This window comes from Mercenaria mercenaria, chromosome 17 (assembly GCF_021730395.1).
Source record: "Mercenaria mercenaria strain notata chromosome 17, MADL_Memer_1, whole genome shotgun sequence".
NCBI classification, from domain to species: Eukaryota; Metazoa; Mollusca; class Bivalvia; order Venerida; family Veneridae; genus Mercenaria; species Mercenaria mercenaria.
The window spans coordinates 10,317,857-10,336,695 of record NC_069377.1 but is presented as its reverse complement, the minus strand read 5'-3'; the positions used below and the strand labels follow the sequence as shown (position 1 = coordinate 10,336,695).

At 34.5% G+C, this 18,839-nt stretch overlaps 1 protein-coding gene across 7 annotated transcripts in view; it reads left to right on the top strand.

The window, feature by feature from the left end:
- The window catches only part of LOC123537036 (transcription factor Sox-5-like), a 164,471-nt gene that overhangs the window by 67,845 nt on the left and 77,787 nt on the right, over window positions 1-18,839 (top strand). The gene's annotated exons all lie outside the window — the stretch shown is intronic.

Here is an 18,839-nt window from a genome sequence, read left to right as displayed (position 1 = left end):
CATTTCTTTTCTTCTTTTCTGAAGAACATATATGCAAATTTATTTCTTTCTGTTCGTGTCTGAGATTCTATTCAGATTCTATGTCACTTCAAGGTCAATGTCATACTTAGGGGTCAATGGTCATATGATTTTGTTTTGTGTCCGCTCTTGAACTGCTTGAAGGATTTCAGAGAAACTTGGCACAAATGTTCACTACATCGAGATGACGTGCAGAGCTCATGTTTCGGATGGTTCGCTTCAAGGTCAAGGTTACATACCACCGAAAAGGGGACAAGAATGTATTATGTAACACTGAGAGAGAGGCAGAAATACATTATTTACCACAGAGAGAGAGAAAAGCCATAGAACAAAATCAGATTTGTTAATATAATCTACTATATATTTTTTTTTTATGTATTCATATTTCATTTATGTTTATGAAAAGTTTTATTTTGTATTTTGATCTGGATATAACTTGATTTTATATTTCATTGTCTCTTGTTCTATTGAAATGCTAGAAAAATGCGCATCATAAATTGACAGTAATTAAACTTTATGTCGGTGAAATCATAATTCTTCTTTCAATTTCGTATTAATTATTGTTCCCGTAATATAATTTCAGTTTCATAAATGATATTAAATTGGAAAAAACTAGGCAAAAGATGGCATTATATGAACCCAAAGATGGCATTATATGAACCCAAAGAGATGTATTATTAGCACACAAATCATTCAAATGACAAAACTGATTCTTTAGAAAGCTTTGTGACAGTTGAATATAATGTCATAACTTCATTTTAATTATTTCTTGAGTTATGTCTTGTGCATTTAAATTGATTTGAAAGATGAATAAATAAATTTCATATTGTTTGAGACCAAACAAAACAGCCATGACACAATGTTTATTAATTTTCATATTGTTGATTTATTTATTTGTTATTTAGACTTTAGTATTTCAATAAAGCGCTATACAGAACAGTTTGGTTATTGCATAAGCAAAGTAGTTGAATATAAATTGAAAAAGTCAAAGCATGCCATTTCGTTTCTGGGTCCTTAATTTTATGCCTTTTCATGTAAAATCTAATTAAAAGTTTTTTTTCTGCAGGAGCCAGAAAGAGTATACTCATAGAAGAGTACATTCATTCTTTGTTCGTGCATTGTTCAACTGTTGTATATGAAATGAGAAATTAATAAATTTTATGAAATAAGTTATTATTAACAAATAATCAAGGCCTTCGAGTGGTTTGTCGGCTGCTTTACCATGGTTCAGTGTTCAGATGCGTAGGAATGGAACCACGAGGGTATTAGCCCGAGTGGTTATATAAATACTGAAGCATCTGAAGGATAAAAGTTTGAGGAGTAATGTATCGGATGTCATGCGACAGTTTGACGTCATAATGCTCTCTTACCAGTTCACGTGTCAACCGTTGTTTATCACAGAATATACAGAGCTTGATTTCCTTCTTTGTTTAACTGGAAATCAAATCGAGCCATGTTAGAATGTTTTATATATACTTCACATGAGAACAAAATAGTAAAGAAATTGTAGAAAATTTGTCTCTATATAAAATTATATATCTTTCATTTAGGGGCACATTTTCCCATGAAGCCATCTGTTTTATTTCTGCTTCCATGGAATTATCATTCATACTTCAAACAATGTTGCAATATTTACTTTGAGACTGTTGTTCCTTCCACATATGTTTTTATAATCTGAAATCCTATATTCTTGTCCAATGTATTTTTTGTTTCTTTTGCACAAACATTTGACTTTAACACCAATCTGTAGAACTACTTTTCTTTTGATAACTGCTCATAAAAGTTCCAGAAAATAGTTCCCAGCCTCCAAGCCTCCTATTGTTATGGAGTGTTAAATGTCTCTTAATGAGCCATTTAAAAGCATTTGAGCAGACTTAGGGATAACAAAACAGTAGGATTTCTATTTTGTCTTAGGTTCAAATGGCAGTATTGTCTTTGAACAAGAGACAGTATTAGTTTTTACACCAAAATGGCCTGCTGGGCAGCAGACAAGAGGTTGATAATGAGAACCATTGTAAATGATCCAATGCTGCCTAAGTCAGAACAGAACCTGCTGAAGCTGTTCCCTCCTATTCAATAAACTTCAAAGATTTTCTGAGAAATAAACTGCCTTTTTACTACCAAAACATGTTTCAAACAAAACTATTCTTATAGAAAGGTACTTCCTGTTTAGTGAATAGAGACTTTAACAATGTGAGGTCTGTACATAAAAGACTCCTTGCTTTCTGAAAAATGTTTGTTCATATTTCAATACTGCTCTCTAATTTCATTTAGTCAACTTGTGCCGTTGAATAATATTAATATTTAACATCTTGTGTTGCCTTTTTGCAGTGTCTGACTTGCACTTAACTTTACACAATCTGATTGACTTTTGCCCTTGTTTAGTGGCTCCTTTACAGTTGATCTTTACCATGGCTGATTTGCTGTTGATGTTGCACAGAACCTGATTGTTTTTTCTTCATGTAAAGTGGCTGATTTGCTCTTGGTGTTACACAGAACTTAACTGGCTTTTGTACATGTATAGAGACTGTTCCACAGAGCTTGGTTGACTTCTGTTCATGTAAAGTGGCTCATTTGCTCTTGGTTTTCCACAGAGCCAGGTTGGCTTTTGTTCATGTATAGTGGCTGATTTGCTCTTTGTGTTACACAGAACTTAACTGGCTTTTGTACATATGTAGAGACTATTCCACGGAGCTTGGTTGACTTTTCTTCATGTAAAGTGGCTGATTTGCTCTTCTCTTGGTGTTCCACAGAGCTTGGTTGACTTCTCTTCATGTAAAGTGGCTTATTTGCTCTTCTCTTGGTGTTCCACAGAACTTGGTTGGCTTTTGTTCATGTAAAAGTGGGCTTATTTTTTGCTCTCTCTCTTGGTGTTCCAACAGAGCTTGGTTGACTTCTCTTCATGTAAAGTGGCTTATTTGCTCTTCTCTTGGTGTTCCACAGAGCTTGGTTGACTTTTCTTCATGTAAAGTGGCTTATTTGCTCTTCTCTTGGTGTTCCACAGAACTTGGTTGGCTTTTGTTCATGTAAAGTGGCTGATTTGCTCTTCTCTTGGTGTTCCACAGAGCTTGGTTGACTTCTCTTCATGTAAAGTGGCTTATTTGCTCTTCTCTTGGTGTTCCACAGAACTTGGTTGGCTTTTGTTCATGTAAAGTGGCTGATTTGCTCTTCTCTTGGTTTTCCACAGAGCCAGGTTGGCTTTTGTTCATGTATAGTGGCTGATTTGCACTTTGGGTTACACAGAACTTAACTGGCTTTTGTACATATGTAGAGACTATTCCACGGAGCTTGGTTGACTTTTCTTCATGTAAAGTGGCTGATTTGCTCTTCTCTTGGTGTTCCACAGAGCTTGGTTGACTTCTCTTCATGTAAAGTGGCTTATTTGCTCTTCTCTTGGTGTTCCACAGAGCTTGGTTGGCTTTTGTTCATGTAAAGTGGCTGATTTTCTCTTCTCTTTGTGTTCCAGAGCTTGGTTAACTTTTCTTCATGTAAAGTTGCTGATTTGCTCCTCTTGGTGTTCCACAGAGCTTGATTGGCTTTTGTTTATGTATAGTGGCTGATTTGCTCTTCTCTTGGTGTTCCACAGAGCTTGGTTAACTTTTCTTCATGTAAAGTGGCTGATTTGCTCTCTCTTGGTGTTCCACAGAGCTTGGTTGGCTTTTGTTCATGTATAGTGGCTGATTTGCTCTTCTCTTGGTGTTCCACAGAGCTTGGTTGACTTCTCTTCATGTAAAGTGGCTTATTTGCTCTTCTCTTGGTGTTCCACAGAGCGTGGTTGGCTTTTGTTCATGTAAAGTGGCTGATTTTCTCTTCTCTTTGTGTTCCAGAGCTTGGTTAACTTTTCTTCATGTAAAGTTGCTGATTTGCTCCTCTTGGTGTTCCACAGAGCTTGATTGGCTTTTGTTTATGTATAGTGGCTGATTTGCTCTTCTCTTGGTGTTCCACAGAGCTTGGTTAACTTTTCTTCATGTAAAGTGGCTGATTTGCTCTCTCTTGGTGTTCCACAGAGCTTGGTTGGCTTTTGTTCATGCATAGTGGCTGATTTTCTCTTCTCTTGGTGTTCCACAGAGCTTGGTTAACTTTTCTTCATGTAAAGTGGCTGATTTGCTTTCTCTTGGTGTTCCACAGAGCTTGGTTGGCTTTTGTTTATGTATAGTGGCTGATTTTCTCTTCTCTTGGTGTTCCACAGAGCTTGGTTGACTTTTCTTCATGTAAAGTGGCTGATTTGTTCTTCTCTTGGTGTTCCACAGAGCTTGATTGGCTTTTGTTTATGTATAGTGGCTGATTTGCTTTTCTCTTGGTGTTCCACAGAGCTTGGTTGGCTTTTGTTCATGTATAGTGGCTGATTTTCTCTTCTCTTGGTGTTCCACAGAGCTTGGTTAACTTTTCTTCATGTAAAGTGGCTGATTTGTTCTTCTCTTCATGTTCCACAGAGCTTGGTTGGCTTTTGTTCATGTGAAGTGGCTGATTTGCTCTTCTCTTGATGTTCCACAGAGCTTGGTTGACTTTTCTTCATGTAAAGTAGCTGATTTGCTCTTCTCTTGATTTTCCACAGAGCTTGGTTGATTTTTCTTCATGTATAGTGGCTGATTTGCTCTTTTCTTGATGTTCCACAGAGCTTGGTTGATTTTTCTTCATGTAAAGTGGCTGATTTGCTCTTTTCTTGGTGTTCCATAGAGCTTAGTTGGCTTTTGTTCATATAAAGTGGTTGATTTGCTCTTGGAACTTAATTGGCTTTTGTACGTGTATAGATACTGATTTGCTCTTGGTGTTCCACAGAGCTTGGAAGGTTTTTGTTCATGTAAAGTGGCTGATTTGCTCTGCTCTTGGTGATCCACAGAGCTTGTTTGGCTTTTGTTCATGTATAGTGGCTGATTTGCTCTTCTCTTGATGATCCACAGAGCTTGTTTGGCTTTTGTTCATGTATAGTGGCTGATTTGCTCTGCTCTTGGTGATCCACAGAGCTTGTTTGGCTTTTGTTCATGTATAGTGGCTGATTTGCTCTTGGTTTTCCATAGAACTTGGTTGGCTTTTATTCATATAAAGTGGCTGATGTGCTCTTGGTGGTAAACAGAACTTAATTGGCTTTAGTACATGTATAGAGGCTGATTTACTCTTGGTGTCCCATAGAGCTTGGTTGTCTTTTGTACATGTGTAGAGACTGTTCCACAGAGCTTGGTTCACTTTTGTCTATGTAAAGTGGCTTATTTGCTCTTCTCTTGGTTAATTGGCTTTTGTTCATTTAAAATGGCTGATTCGCTCTTGGTGTTCCACAGAACCTGATTAGCTTGTGTGCATGTAAAGTGGCTGATTTGCTCTTGGTGTTCCACAGAACCTGATTGACTTTTGTTCATTTAAAGTGGCTGATTTGCTCTTGGTGTTCCACAGAACCTGATTAGCTTGTGTGCATGTAAAGTGGCTGATTTGCTCTTGGTGTTCCACAGAACCTGATTGGCTTGTGTTCATGTGAAGTGGCTGATTTGTTCTTGGTGTTCCATAGAGCTTGATTGGCTTTTGTTCATTTTAAGTGGCTGATTTGCTCTTGGTGTTCCACAGAGCTTGATTGGCGTTTGTTCATTTAAAGTGGCTGATTTGCACTTGGTGTTCCACAGAGCTTGATTGACTTTCCATGTATAGTGGCTGATTTGCTCTTGGTGTTCCACAAATCCTAACTAGCTTTTGTCATAATTTAGTGGCTGATTTGATGTTACACAGCACTTGATTTTCCTTTCACCTTGCACAATGTCTAAATGGCCTTCCACAGTGCATGAATTGCTCTTGACCTTACAATGTGCCTGATTACCTTTTCCTTTGCACAATGTCTGATTTTATTTCACTGTGCAGTTGTTGATTTGTTCTTGACTGTTGACTTTTGTCCTTGCTCTGTTGTTGATTTTGCCCTTTACCTTACACAGTGCCATATTTGCCATAGCTGCTAAATGGCCTATGTTCTTTGACTCCATTTGATTTACTGATGCTTTTGTATGTTTGTCTTTTAATGTCATATAGAGTTTCTAAAAGATAAATGTCATTGAACAATATCTGACTGGCTTTTGACCTCATTCTTTACCTGATTATGGTACTTCCTTGTTTGCTTCATTCCCTGTGTCTCTTTCTTAGGGCAAATATATACCCAGTATTATATTCCTCTAACCACATCCTGGTTTCCTAAAGGAATGAAATCTGTAAATACTCAACATGACATTGTTTATTGTTTTATTTTCTTTACAATGCAGCCAGACCTAGGGCATCTGACAATCAGACATGCATGCATGCTGGGGACTTTTGGTGAACCAGTTATGATTTATATGACAGTGAGTTTATCTGCATTGATAAACATTAAAGACAAATGTCTTCACTAAAACAAAATGCAATTATTTCCTGCTGATTATGAGAGAGAACTGATATGATAAAACAAATTAAAGGGCTTTTAGTTATGGAGAGAATAGGAGGGGGCTGCTTCTGTATCTCTTGATGTATTGTGGGCAGATGAAAGCCAGGGGAACAAAAGGCAGGTCAGGGCCTCCAAATTAAACTTTCATGATGAAAGATATGAAAGAAAATGTTTCATAAATCATAGGTAGATAATCATTAGAAGCATGTGCTAAAGTTGTTTTTATAAGAATGCATACTTTGTCTGTGCATGTTTTTTTAGTAAATGCATGATTGTTTTTCATGTTTTCATGAGAAAACTGCATGAAAGTAACAATTAGTCTTGATTTATGGTTTGTATGCAAAGGCTTTTGAAAGAAAAGTTTTTTTATCTAGACAGTAATGAACAGTAGATTTGCTTGAAATTAGAATGGCTGAAAGTTGACTTAAAGTTTTACATAAACCTCTAACAGGTATTTGTTATTTCCTGTGCTTAAGACATGTAAAACATAGTTTTTCCTTTTCTCCACCTATTGGCAGCCTTGAAAATAATACAGTATAGATGTATGGTTTTGTTTTTATTGTTTATCAGTAGGTATCAATTATGATTATCATTAATAAATACCTGATGAACCCCCATGCTTCTCTAAACACAGTCTGTTTGATTTGGCAGAGGAAAAACCTTGGATAACTGCATTTCAACTTGATACTGACTGGTTCAAAGTTTGTTTGCATTTCTTCTGACAGCAGGAATAATGATTGTGGAACCAGTCTTTGATCCCAGTTGATGGAAGTTTGAAATAACAGAACAAAGCTGCTGTATGATGGCTGTAACTAATGGTTATTGTTTTAGCTGGGGATGATAATGCTCCATGGCTTCTGTATAAAATGGTTTATTTTCAATGACCCAAATCAAATTGGGATGCCCTGTGAACCCTGAAGATTAGATTGCAATATTGTAGCCTTTGTTCAAATTCCCCAAGTGATTCATTGTCATGTTTATTATCTCTAACAATATCTGGATAGCTCATTTTATTTGAAAGTAATTGTTCTAAGAAAACAGAAGAATTCAATTGTAAACAATGCTGCTCTTTGATCGGGGATCATTTTTGCCAAAATGAAAGACAAGGCTTTGCTCGTTTGGAGAGTTATTGCACAAACCTATGTCTGCAGATTTGATTTGTTTTGTCATTTTTGGACTGAAATTTTGAACTTTGATGCAAGAAGATATTATCTAATATGAAATCATGAAACAAGTGTAGTTAGTTTTCCTCATAATATTTTTTAAATGCTACTGTCTTTGAAGATGGCTCTGGGTTAATTTGATTGTAGGGATAGTAAGCAGCAATCTGAAGATTTTTAAGCTCACCTGAGCCATTGAAACTATAAAAAAAGATAAAAAATTATATCCATTTATTTATCTCACATGTTTATATAGTGTAAGGAGTATTTTTAATGTTAATAAAGTTATCATCCCCTGATGCTTAATCCTCCAGTTTTGACATTGAATTTTATCTTTATATCATTACCAAAGACAGCAATTTGAGTCATAACTAAAAAAATCTTTCTTACACAGTATCCAAAATATAATGTCAAGTTTGTACCATTTTCCAAATTATTTTCTGCCTTTTTTTTTCCAGATATATAAATAACCAGTAAATGTAGCAGTCATTCATTGTGCCCGATGAGCTGAGTAAAGAGGTGGAAAACCACTCTATGATAATCAGGGTAGAGCGAGTTTTACTAGATTGCAATGCACTCTTCGTTCATCAGAGTAGAGCGAGTTTTACTGGAATGCAATCTACTCTTATGTTTATCAGAGTAGAGCAAGTTTTACTGGAATGCAGTCCAGTCTTACGTTTATCAGAGTAGAGCAAGTTTTACTGGATTGCAATGCACTCTTATGTTTATCAGAGTAGAGCAAATTTTACTGGATTGCAATGCACTCTTATGTTTATCAGAGTAGAGCAAGTTTTACTGGATTGCAATGCACTTTTATGTTTATCAGAGTAGAGCAAGTTTTACTGGAATGCAATCTACTCTTATGTTTATTAGAGTAGAGAAAGTTTACCTGAATGCAATCCATAAATCATTATGTCGAAAATGGCACTGAAACAGTGTGTAAAGTTGAGGTGAGCGGCATTGGCTTAGTCGTACCTCAAGCTTGAAGTTGCAATAACAAAACAAGATGAAATTTCTAACAGAAACAAAAAAAAAAGATTTGTTGACTCCAGGAATTTTGAAGATACATGGAATATTATGACCCAAGATTGCAAGTTTAATGTTAAGTCAACAAAACTGGTATGCTTTGAGAAGATAGAGCCGAATTATCAGTAACTCGCAGACACAGAGCTTAGATTGAGTTACAGTTTATTATATACATAAATTGAAAACTGGTTACATTCAAAATTGCTCCAAGAATGTCAGATATTCAGTAGCATGCATTTGTCATAAGAAGTTGGAAAGAAATTTTTTATAATGTGTCGGGGTTTATCAAGTTCAGAAATTTGACACGGTAATGTCATTACATATAACTGCTAATAAAATAGGTAAAGCCGTTTTTGCTTCTTTTAATCAGAATAAATTTTCTTGAAAAACTAAATTTATGATACAAACTGCCTTTTATTATTATATATCGTATACTTCAGTAGATGATTTCCTTGGAGTCTTTTTCATTATATTAATAAATCAGCATAAGAAAGGTTTTATGGGCAATGTTAATTAACACATGTACCAAAAAAAAAGAAGATCGGTCTTTGTCAAGAAAACATTCTATTGAACCTACAATTACTTACCTATGCCTAAATAACACGCTATCATAGAACAATGAGCTAATTAATGATATAATCAAGGTGGCGTATATATATTCTTCAAAGGTTCAGAAAATTATATAAACTGTTAAAAGCTGAAAATTTGCGGATGCTAATAATTAACGGCCTCGTAGTGATCTTTGATGTTTTTTATTTTTTTCACGATGTTAATCCGGCTGAATCATAGAATTCTGTAGGCTACGTGTAATATCGGGTAATAACGCAAATTTCATAACGATTATGTATTTTCATGATAATTACTCATTCTGTGTTGAAGATTACTGCTAATGCTTTCTTTTCTTTTACAAAGAACCTATTGTATCCACGGCAATGCCTGGAAGCATTTCCTGTGCCTTGAACCTAGCATCAGATAAGTTTTATGCCATCCGGTACACTTGCGACTTAATATCGCTGGTAAATCAGAAAAAAAAAATTAAAAAGGCATTTAAGTATATTATTATTAAATACCCTTTTAAATGGTTTTGACATCATTGTCACTCAAACAAAAATGAAAAATGAAACTTTATTTTTTTTGCATAAACTTAGATTGATGCTGAAGAACTAACAGAAGATGAGAAGATACTAAGAAATGCAAGTGTGTTTAATAAAATCAGTCTTGTATCTTTGAGCAAGTTATATTGATTTTGAATTGTAAGGAAAGAAGATGGCTCAGTTTCTGATCTTTGCTTGACATGTTTGGCTCAACAGATTGCTCAAGACTTTGCTCAAATTTTCTTTCTTGTGAAAGTCAGTTTTATGCCCTATGCACCTATGTCCATAAATTTAAGACACACATCCGAACCTTCTTCATTGTTTTTTTGTTTGGGGGACCTTTTTTTGTCATTGCTGTGGACACACCAGAAAGTATTGTGAAAAATCTTATTGTAATTACTTTTTTTACTAATTAGAGAATGTAATTCTAAATATGTTCATTCATAAAAATGTTCTTGTTGTTACTTTTCTTGATATTTAGGAATATCAATTTTTATGGCAAATGATGTATCAGTATTTGCAAAAGTCTAGTATCCTTTCAACAGTCTAACACTGTTCCATTTGCAGGCTCTCCTTTCTTGCACAATGGCATAAGAGATTGATTTCACTCCTGGGTCCAGAGACCATGTTCACATATCATCACCTAATTGTTGATGACATTTATAAATTGATCAGGACCTGATCTGGTCAATGAAAATCTGACCGTTGACCCTAATGACCTTAATGACGGCCATCTTGCACCAATCAGCCATGAGGTATTGTCTAATTCAATTACCCTTCTCCAGTCTATGACATGCCACTGGGTTTGCTGAAGTGCTGGCTGAAATTATAAAAGGGAGTAGACATTGATAAAGTGGGGAGCATTCATTGGAGCATTATGTAAGAAATAGGAAAATGAAAAATTATTTCAATGTCTGGTTTTTATCAATTTTCTATTTACGCAACTGATATTAATTACTCTTCACTACAGCATTGTGAGAAGTTAGAATGAAACTAACAAGACAAGTAAATTAATGGAAGATGACTTGATTTGAAACGTTGATAGAGTACATCCCCTTCAGTGCCAGCGTTTTCATTCTTTCTGTTGTTTTTTGAGAAAAAATACTAGCGCATTTGCACCTGAGGTAGATTTAAACTTTGGCATGTCTTCCTATTATTTCGTATTTGTCATGAAAGAAAAATACTTTACTGTCGAGAAATTAATCTTTTTAACAATCCTTGAGAAAATACAAAACACATGTTTTGGTACCTTCTCTAATTTAATTTCATCTTAATTTTGCAGGAACCATAAACCTAATTGTACCGTGATTGCATGTGGTTGCTTTTATAATGACAAAAAGTGGAGAAAAAAAAACTTCTTTAGCAGGTTATTAATATTTTTAACATGGGCAGAAGTTATTATTTCGTATTTTTAATTTCAAATATTTGAATTTTTTATTAAGTAATAATGTGATTTCTTGCTCTCTTTCTTGTGAAAAAAAAATATATACAAAAAAAAACATATTAGCGAAATGAAAAGTAATTAAGAATAGCTCCATTCATATGAAGTCTTTTTGCAGAACAAACAAATTCCTTTGTAAAATTAAACAGCAATTTTATTAAGAAAAAATCAAAGAAACAAATAATACATTATAGCTTTTAATTGTAAATATAAAGTTTGCAATTAATTAGTTTTACTGTGATGTTTTTACCAGAAGGCAGTTATACTTTCGCAGAGGCATAATCACATTATGTTCATAGCAAGCACCTAGAAAACCCAGATTTTGTTTCACAAAATAATAATGGTACCAGTCAAGCATCAAGGTTAGATGAGTGTAAAATATAACAAGTCCAAGCACCCAGGTAACCCAGATTTAGTTCCAGTGTGTAATAAGGCTACCAGACCATCATTGTCATCAAGTAGGCCAGTGACACAAAAAGGGAGTTCTGGGAAATTATTTGCTCAGATTTTTAATCCTGCAAAAACAATCAGCTGTCAAAAATTTATTCCCAACATGAAAAAAAAGAAATATTCAGGAAAGAACAATCTCTCATACAAGGCTGTTACATGGTCCAAATGGACCACCAGCATTGATTCAGAAGTTTTCATAAAATTCTAGTGCTGTGGAAGGGGTTTTAATCTGGTACTGTCTGTTTATTTTAATTTCAAAGATAGTTTTGCAGGATAGTAACTGTTGTATCAGAATGGTTGTTATTGTTGAAGCACAGTTTCATAGAATGGTAACAGTTTTAGCCAAGAACATTTAATCAAAATGGCTGCTATTGTACAGAAGCCAAGAACTTAGAATGGTACCATTGTAGCTAAGAACTGAGGACGGTATCCATTGTGGCCAGGAACATTGAGTGAACATGGCTGCAGTTTGCCTGGTAAACCATTGTAGATTGTTTAAGTGCAGTTTGGAAGAAGGTACCAGAACAGTATATAAATAATTCTACTTTTGTTTAAGTGCAGTTTGACAGATTGTTACCATTGTTGCCAAGAACATTGTATCAAAATTGCCGTCATTTCTTAAATGCAGAGTGATTGAAGGGTATCCATTGCTGAAAAAAAAAGCATTCTATCTAAATAGCTACTTTTGCCTAAGTGCAGTTTGATTTGCAGCGGTAGTGGATCAAAATGCTGCTGGTTTTTTTTTTTCAGTGCAGGTAGTGAAGAATATTGTTTCAAAATGGTTACTATTGCTAAAATGCAGTTTGATAGAATGGAAAGAACATTCTGTCAAGACGGCTTCAAAATGGTCGATGTTGTTTCAGTGCAGTTTGATAGAATGGTAACCTTTGTAGTAAAGAACATTGTATCAAGATGTCTAATACTGTTCCATTGCAATTTGACAGAATGGTAACCATTAAAAAAAAAAGAACATTGTATCAAATTGGCTAAAGATTGTTTAAGTGCAGTTTGACAGAAAGGTAGCCATTTGTATAGAACATTTTATCAAAATGGCTACTACTATTCTAGTGCAATTTGACAGACTGGTAACCATTTTACAAAAGTAAATTGTATCAAAATTGTTACTATTAAGTGCAGTTTGAGAGAATGGTAACCATTTTAAAAAAGAATATTGTTTCAAAATGGCTACTGTTGTTAAGGAGCAGTTTGATAGAATGGTATTGTTTCTGGATGGCTACTAGTGCAGTTTGACAGAATGGTAACTGTTGTAGAAAAGTACAGTGTATCAGAATGGCTGCTATTTCAGTGCAATTTGACAGAATGGTAACCTTTGTAGTAAAGAACATTGTATCAAGATGGCTACTGTTGTTCCAGTGCAGTTTGACAGAATGGTAACCTTTGTAGTAAAGAACATTGCATCAAAATGACTGCTATTGTTCCAGTACAGTTTGACAGAATGGTAACCATTGTAGTAAAGAACATTGCATCAAGATCCAGTGCAGTTTGACAGAATGGTAACCATTGTAGTAAAGAACATTGTATCAAGATGGCTACTGTTGTTCCAGTGCATTTTGGCAGAATGGTGACTTTTGTAGTAAAGAATATTGTATCAAAATGACTGCTATTGTTCCAGTGCATTTTGACAGAATGTTAACCATTGTAGTAAAGAACATTGTATCAAGATGGCTACTGTTGTTCCAGTGCATTTTGACAGACTGGTAACCATTTGTAAAGAACATTGTATCAAGATGGCTATTGTTGTTCCAGTGCATTTTGACAGACTGGTAACCATTTGTAAAGAACATTGCATCAAGATGGCTACATTTGTTTCAGTGCAATTTGATAGAATGGAACCATTGTAGTAAAGAACATTGCATCAAGATGGCTACTTTTATTCCAATGCAATTTGGCAGAATGGTAACCATTGCAGTAAAGAACATTATGTCAAGATGGCTACTGTTATTCCAGTGCAGTTTGACAGAATGTTAACCGCTGTAGAAAAGAATATTGTATCAAGATGGCTACTGTTGTTTCAGTGCAATTTGACAGACTGGTAACCATTTGTAAAGAACATTGCCTCAAGATGGCTACTGTTGTTCCAGTGCAATTTGACAGAATGGTAACCATTGTAGTAAAGAACATTGCATCAAGATGGCTACTGTTGTTCCAGTGCAATTTGACAGAATTTTAACCAGTGTAGTAAAGAACATTGCATTAAGATGGCTGCTATTGTTCCAGTGCAGTTTGACAGAACGGTAACCATTGTAGTAAAGAACATTGCATCAAGATGGCTGCTATTGTTCCAGTGCAGTTTGACAGAATGGTAACCATTTGAAAAGAACATTGCATCAAGATGGCTGCTATTGTTCCAGTGCAGTTTGGCAGAATGGTAACCATTTGTAAAGAACATTGCATCAAGATGGCTGCTTTTGTTACAGTGCAGTTTGACAGAATGATAACCATTGTAGTAAAGAACATTGCATCAAGATGGCTGCTATTGTTCCAGTGCAGTTTGACAGAATGGTAAACATTTTTAAAGAACATTGGCTAAAGATGGTTGCTATTGTTCCAGTGCAGTTTGACAGAATGGTAAACATTTTTAAAGAACATTGGCTAAAGATGGTTGCTATTGTTCCAGTGCAGTTTGACAGAATGGTAACCATGGTAGTGAAGAACATTGCATCAAGATGGCTGCCATTGTTCCAATGCAGTTTGACAGAAACCATTTGTAAAGAACATTGCATCAAGATGGCTGCCATTGTTCCAGTGCAGTTTGAGAGAATGGTAACCATTTGTAAAGAACATTGCATCAAAATGGCTGCTATTGTTCCAGTACGGTTTGACAGAATGGTAACCATTGTAGTAAAGAACATTGCATCAAAATGGTTGCTATTGTTCCAGTGCAGTTTGACTGAATGGTAACCATTGTTGTAAAGAACATTGCATCAAGATGGCTACTATTGTTCCAGTACGGTTTGACAGAATGGTAACCATTGTAGTAAAGAACATTGCATCAAAATGGTTGCTATTGTTCCAGTGCAGTTTGACAGAATGGTAACCATTGTTGTAAAGAACATTGCATCAAGATGGCTACTTTTGTTCCAGTGCAATTTGACAGAATGGTAACCATTTGTAAAGAACATTGCATCAAGTTGGCTGCTATTGTTCCAGTACAGTTTGACAGAATGGTAACCATTGTAGTAAAGAACATTGCATCAAAATGGTTGCTATTGTTCCAGTGCAGTTTGACAGAATGGTAACCATTGTTGTAAAGAACATTGCATGAAGATGGCTACTATTGTTCTAGTGCAGTTTGACAAAATGGTAACCATTTGTAAAGATGGCTACTATTACTAAAGTGCAGTTTGACAGAATGGAGACCATTGTAGCCAAAAATTTATATAAATAGTTTGACATTCCGGAATGGTAGCCAAGAACATTAAATGGCTGCTATTGTTTTAAATGCAGTTTGACAGAAAGGCTTTGCAGTCTGCTTCAGCTATCATTTCTTTCATTTTAGTGGCTTAGGAAAGGAATATTTTTAATATCTTCTTAAATAGAAGTAATTCTTTGTTAGCTTTATAAACCTTTTCCAGGCACGGTGTTTTTTTCCTAAATGCTGAACAAACATCAGTTATTATAATGAAGTCACAGATGAAGATGCTGATGGATATAAGATTTTTTGCTTCTAGTACAACATTGGTTTGTTTATTTTGGGATAATTTTTCATATAACGAAAAGCACTTTAATTTGTATTATTTCTAGTCGTTATACTTGAGTGTGTCTTTCATCTTTGCAATTTTCGTTGTTTCTTGTTAAAACCATAAGACATGAAGCGAGAATTTCTAATACGATTTTTCTGCCTCACAAAGCCCCCCAAATGTTTACACAACTGTGAAATGTCTTTTTGCATAGCATATTGTGATATAACGATGTGGCAATTTTGAAAAGAATGTATTTCTCAGCGCTATTAAGTTTCAGAACAAAAGGTTTGCGTGTTTTGTTTCTGGTGAGTATACTCACAAAATATGACAGTAAATCGTTTGTTATTACAAAATCCGTCTAGAAGGTTTCACACTCCATTTACAAAGAAAAATTACTTTTCACAAATTAGTTTTCATTATAAGCATTACATTTTTTTGCCTGCCTTTGTTGTTGCTTGCCTGTGTTGTCTTATAGCTTATGTTTTCATCATTACTATATAACCAAATTATAGTTTTTTCAGCTCTTTTGCTTGTATTCTAGACTATGGGGCTCCCAATAGCAGTATACTGTTTGTAACTATTGTAGAACATTCCGCAGCGGAAGTGGAAAAATTGAATTTGTATATACCATTAAATTTAATTTCCATTAAGTACTACTTAATGAAGATAATTAAGTCTTTGTCTGAGAAAAGGCAAGGTAAGTAAAAATATAGTGGTTGTCATTTTTTTTATGTAGGTTGGGAACTGTTTAGTCATATACATTAAAACACATTTATGATATTTATTAGGCTAATCTTCTAATTCATTTACATTTTCATTCTGAAGGAAGTGGAGTGCAGCCAGTAACATTCAGATAAATAATACACTGACTTTTGACTGCTGTAGAATAATATATTTAAAGAAATTTAAAGTTCTTTCTAATATTTATAAGTTATGAGATTTTTATCGAGATATATGCATGAGTCCTGCAGCGGATATGTTGCGAGATTTTAGGAGCACAATATTATTCTTTGAAAGAATGAGACACTCAGTTACAAATCTAATAATTTTTTTATTACATCTGCATCTACACAGATTATTAATTTATAAATGATATGAACTTGTTCTTAAGCCAGAGTAAAATTGAAAGTGAACTTTTAAATATGACAATACACATGACACTGATCTCACAAATGACGGCACCCACCCGATATGAAATTTTAATGTCAATATTGAAAAAATATTGACATTTTGGGTTCCATTGTAACATTACAGAGTTAATAAATGAGTATGTAATAATCTTTATTTTAATGAAGCTGAGAAAAAATATTGTAAGTGAACTTTATCAAGTTCAGAAATTTTAAAAAAGCATTAGAAACTTTTCCAGGCTGTCACATATCAAAAACATGGGTGTTAATAATTTTACTTATTTATCGACAGGAGTCAAAACAGCGATTTTTCATTCAGTGTGAATCTTTAAAAAAAATCACTCACATAAAAATGTGCAAAAACCTTTAAAATAATACAGAACATTGTTGTTTTAAGAAATATTTTACAGTGCATTATGGGAATGATTTATGATGCAAAGTGCCCTCTTGTGGTTGTGGTAAAGGGAGATAACAAGTTAGATATGTGCTTATTTTGAAGTAATGAGAATTTCTACTTGTAGTTATTGTTTACTGTCAAGAATGTTTATGATTTTTTTAGCCATAATCTTGATGAGTTGTCATCATGCGGGGAAGGGGGGTTAGTTCTTCAAGACAGTACAAGAAACACATGCTGCATTTTGCAGTTTGCTTAAATAATAAGCAGTACGCTTGCACCAAGTGTTTCATAATACTTATTCTAAAATAGTTTATTTCAGCAAATGTTAGTATAATCAAAGAACTCAGTGCTGATTCAAAGGAAAAAAAATCCCATGGAAATTTGACATAATATTACAAGAGATCAGTTTTTGGGTTCCTTAGGCAGGTTTTCAAAAGGGTTCTTGGGGGACATACTCCCTGAGAAACTTAAGGAGTCTTTAAATACATGTGAATCAAGTGCAGCACACTGACAAATATTTGATATTTAGCACATACATAATTATTGTAATTCTCAGCTGTCCCAGATGTCAGCCTTTTTACTTTCATATATTTGTAATACATTTTTAGCTCGACTATTCATAGAATAGTAGAGCTATTGGACTCTCCCATGCGTCTGCGTCCCCGTCGGCATCCGCGTCGGCGTCTGCGTCGGCGTCCCGATTTGGTTAAGTTTTTGTATGTAAGCTGGTATCTCAGCAACCACTTGTGGGAATGGATTGAAACTTCACACACTTATTCACTGTGATAAACTAACTTACATTGCACAGGTTTCATAACTCTGTTTTGCTTTTTTACAAAATTATGCCCCTTTTTTGACTTAGAAATTTTTGGTTAAGGTTTTGTATGTAAGCTGGTATCTCAGTACTCACTAATGGGAATGGATTGAAACTTCACACACTTGTTCACTGTCATGATCTGACATGCACAAAGTAGGTCCCATAACTCTATTTTGCTTTTTAACAAAATTATGCCCCTTTTTCAACATAGAAATTTTTGCTTAAGTTTTTGTATGTAAGCTGGTATCTCAGTATCCACTAATGGGAAAGGATTGAAACTTCACACACTTGTTCACTGTCATGATATGACATGCAGTGCAAAGGGTCAATAACTCAACTTCGCATTTTACAAAATTATGCCCCTTTTTCAACTTAGGAGTTTTTGGTTAAATTCTTATATGTAAGCTGGTATCTCAGTACCCACTTACGGGAATGGATTGAAACTTCATACACTTGTCCACTGTCATGAGCTCACAAGCACTATGCAGGTTCCATAACCCTATTTTGCTTTTTTTACTAAATTATGCCCCTTTTTCGACTTTCTTATTCATTCAATCGACAAGGCTGTTGAATAATCGAGCGTTGCTGTCCTCCGACAGCTCTTGTTTTTTGTGATGCAAGCCAACATTTAAAAAAAAAATACTAAGATCTTTGAGGGCATGGACAATTATGCCAGACAGATTTCAGAGGAGGTATCTACTGGATCACCACACTCCTTCCTCAAGGTCTACCTATGCATTAAAAGGTTTAAACTGAAAACCGATATGTACATAAAAAAATGAATCAATTTCTATGAGAAAAAATTTGTTTAAAAAATATAATAAGATAAAATCATTTAGATTTTCTTCTGTAGTTCCGGTAGTAATATTTTCTCCTTATAAAGGGAGGTAATAATATTTGCACTAGACAAATAAACAATTTCTGAAACAAAAACAGGAGAAAAGAAACTCCTGTGCATCTTTAATTTTGTAAGATCAACAATTATACAAAATATTATTTCAAAATGCTTAAAAGAAAAAATAATACAAAGAAAATTAAGGTGTTATTTTAATGTGAACACGTCCTGTAGATGTTTGCTTCAGATTTTAATACCTAAATTTTAAGTTGCAATTTTACAGACACCTATCATTATGTAACATGGTATTTATAGTACCATAAATGTCTTTTGTTGCAACTTTTTGATTTTAGATAAAAATTTAAGTTGTTTCACT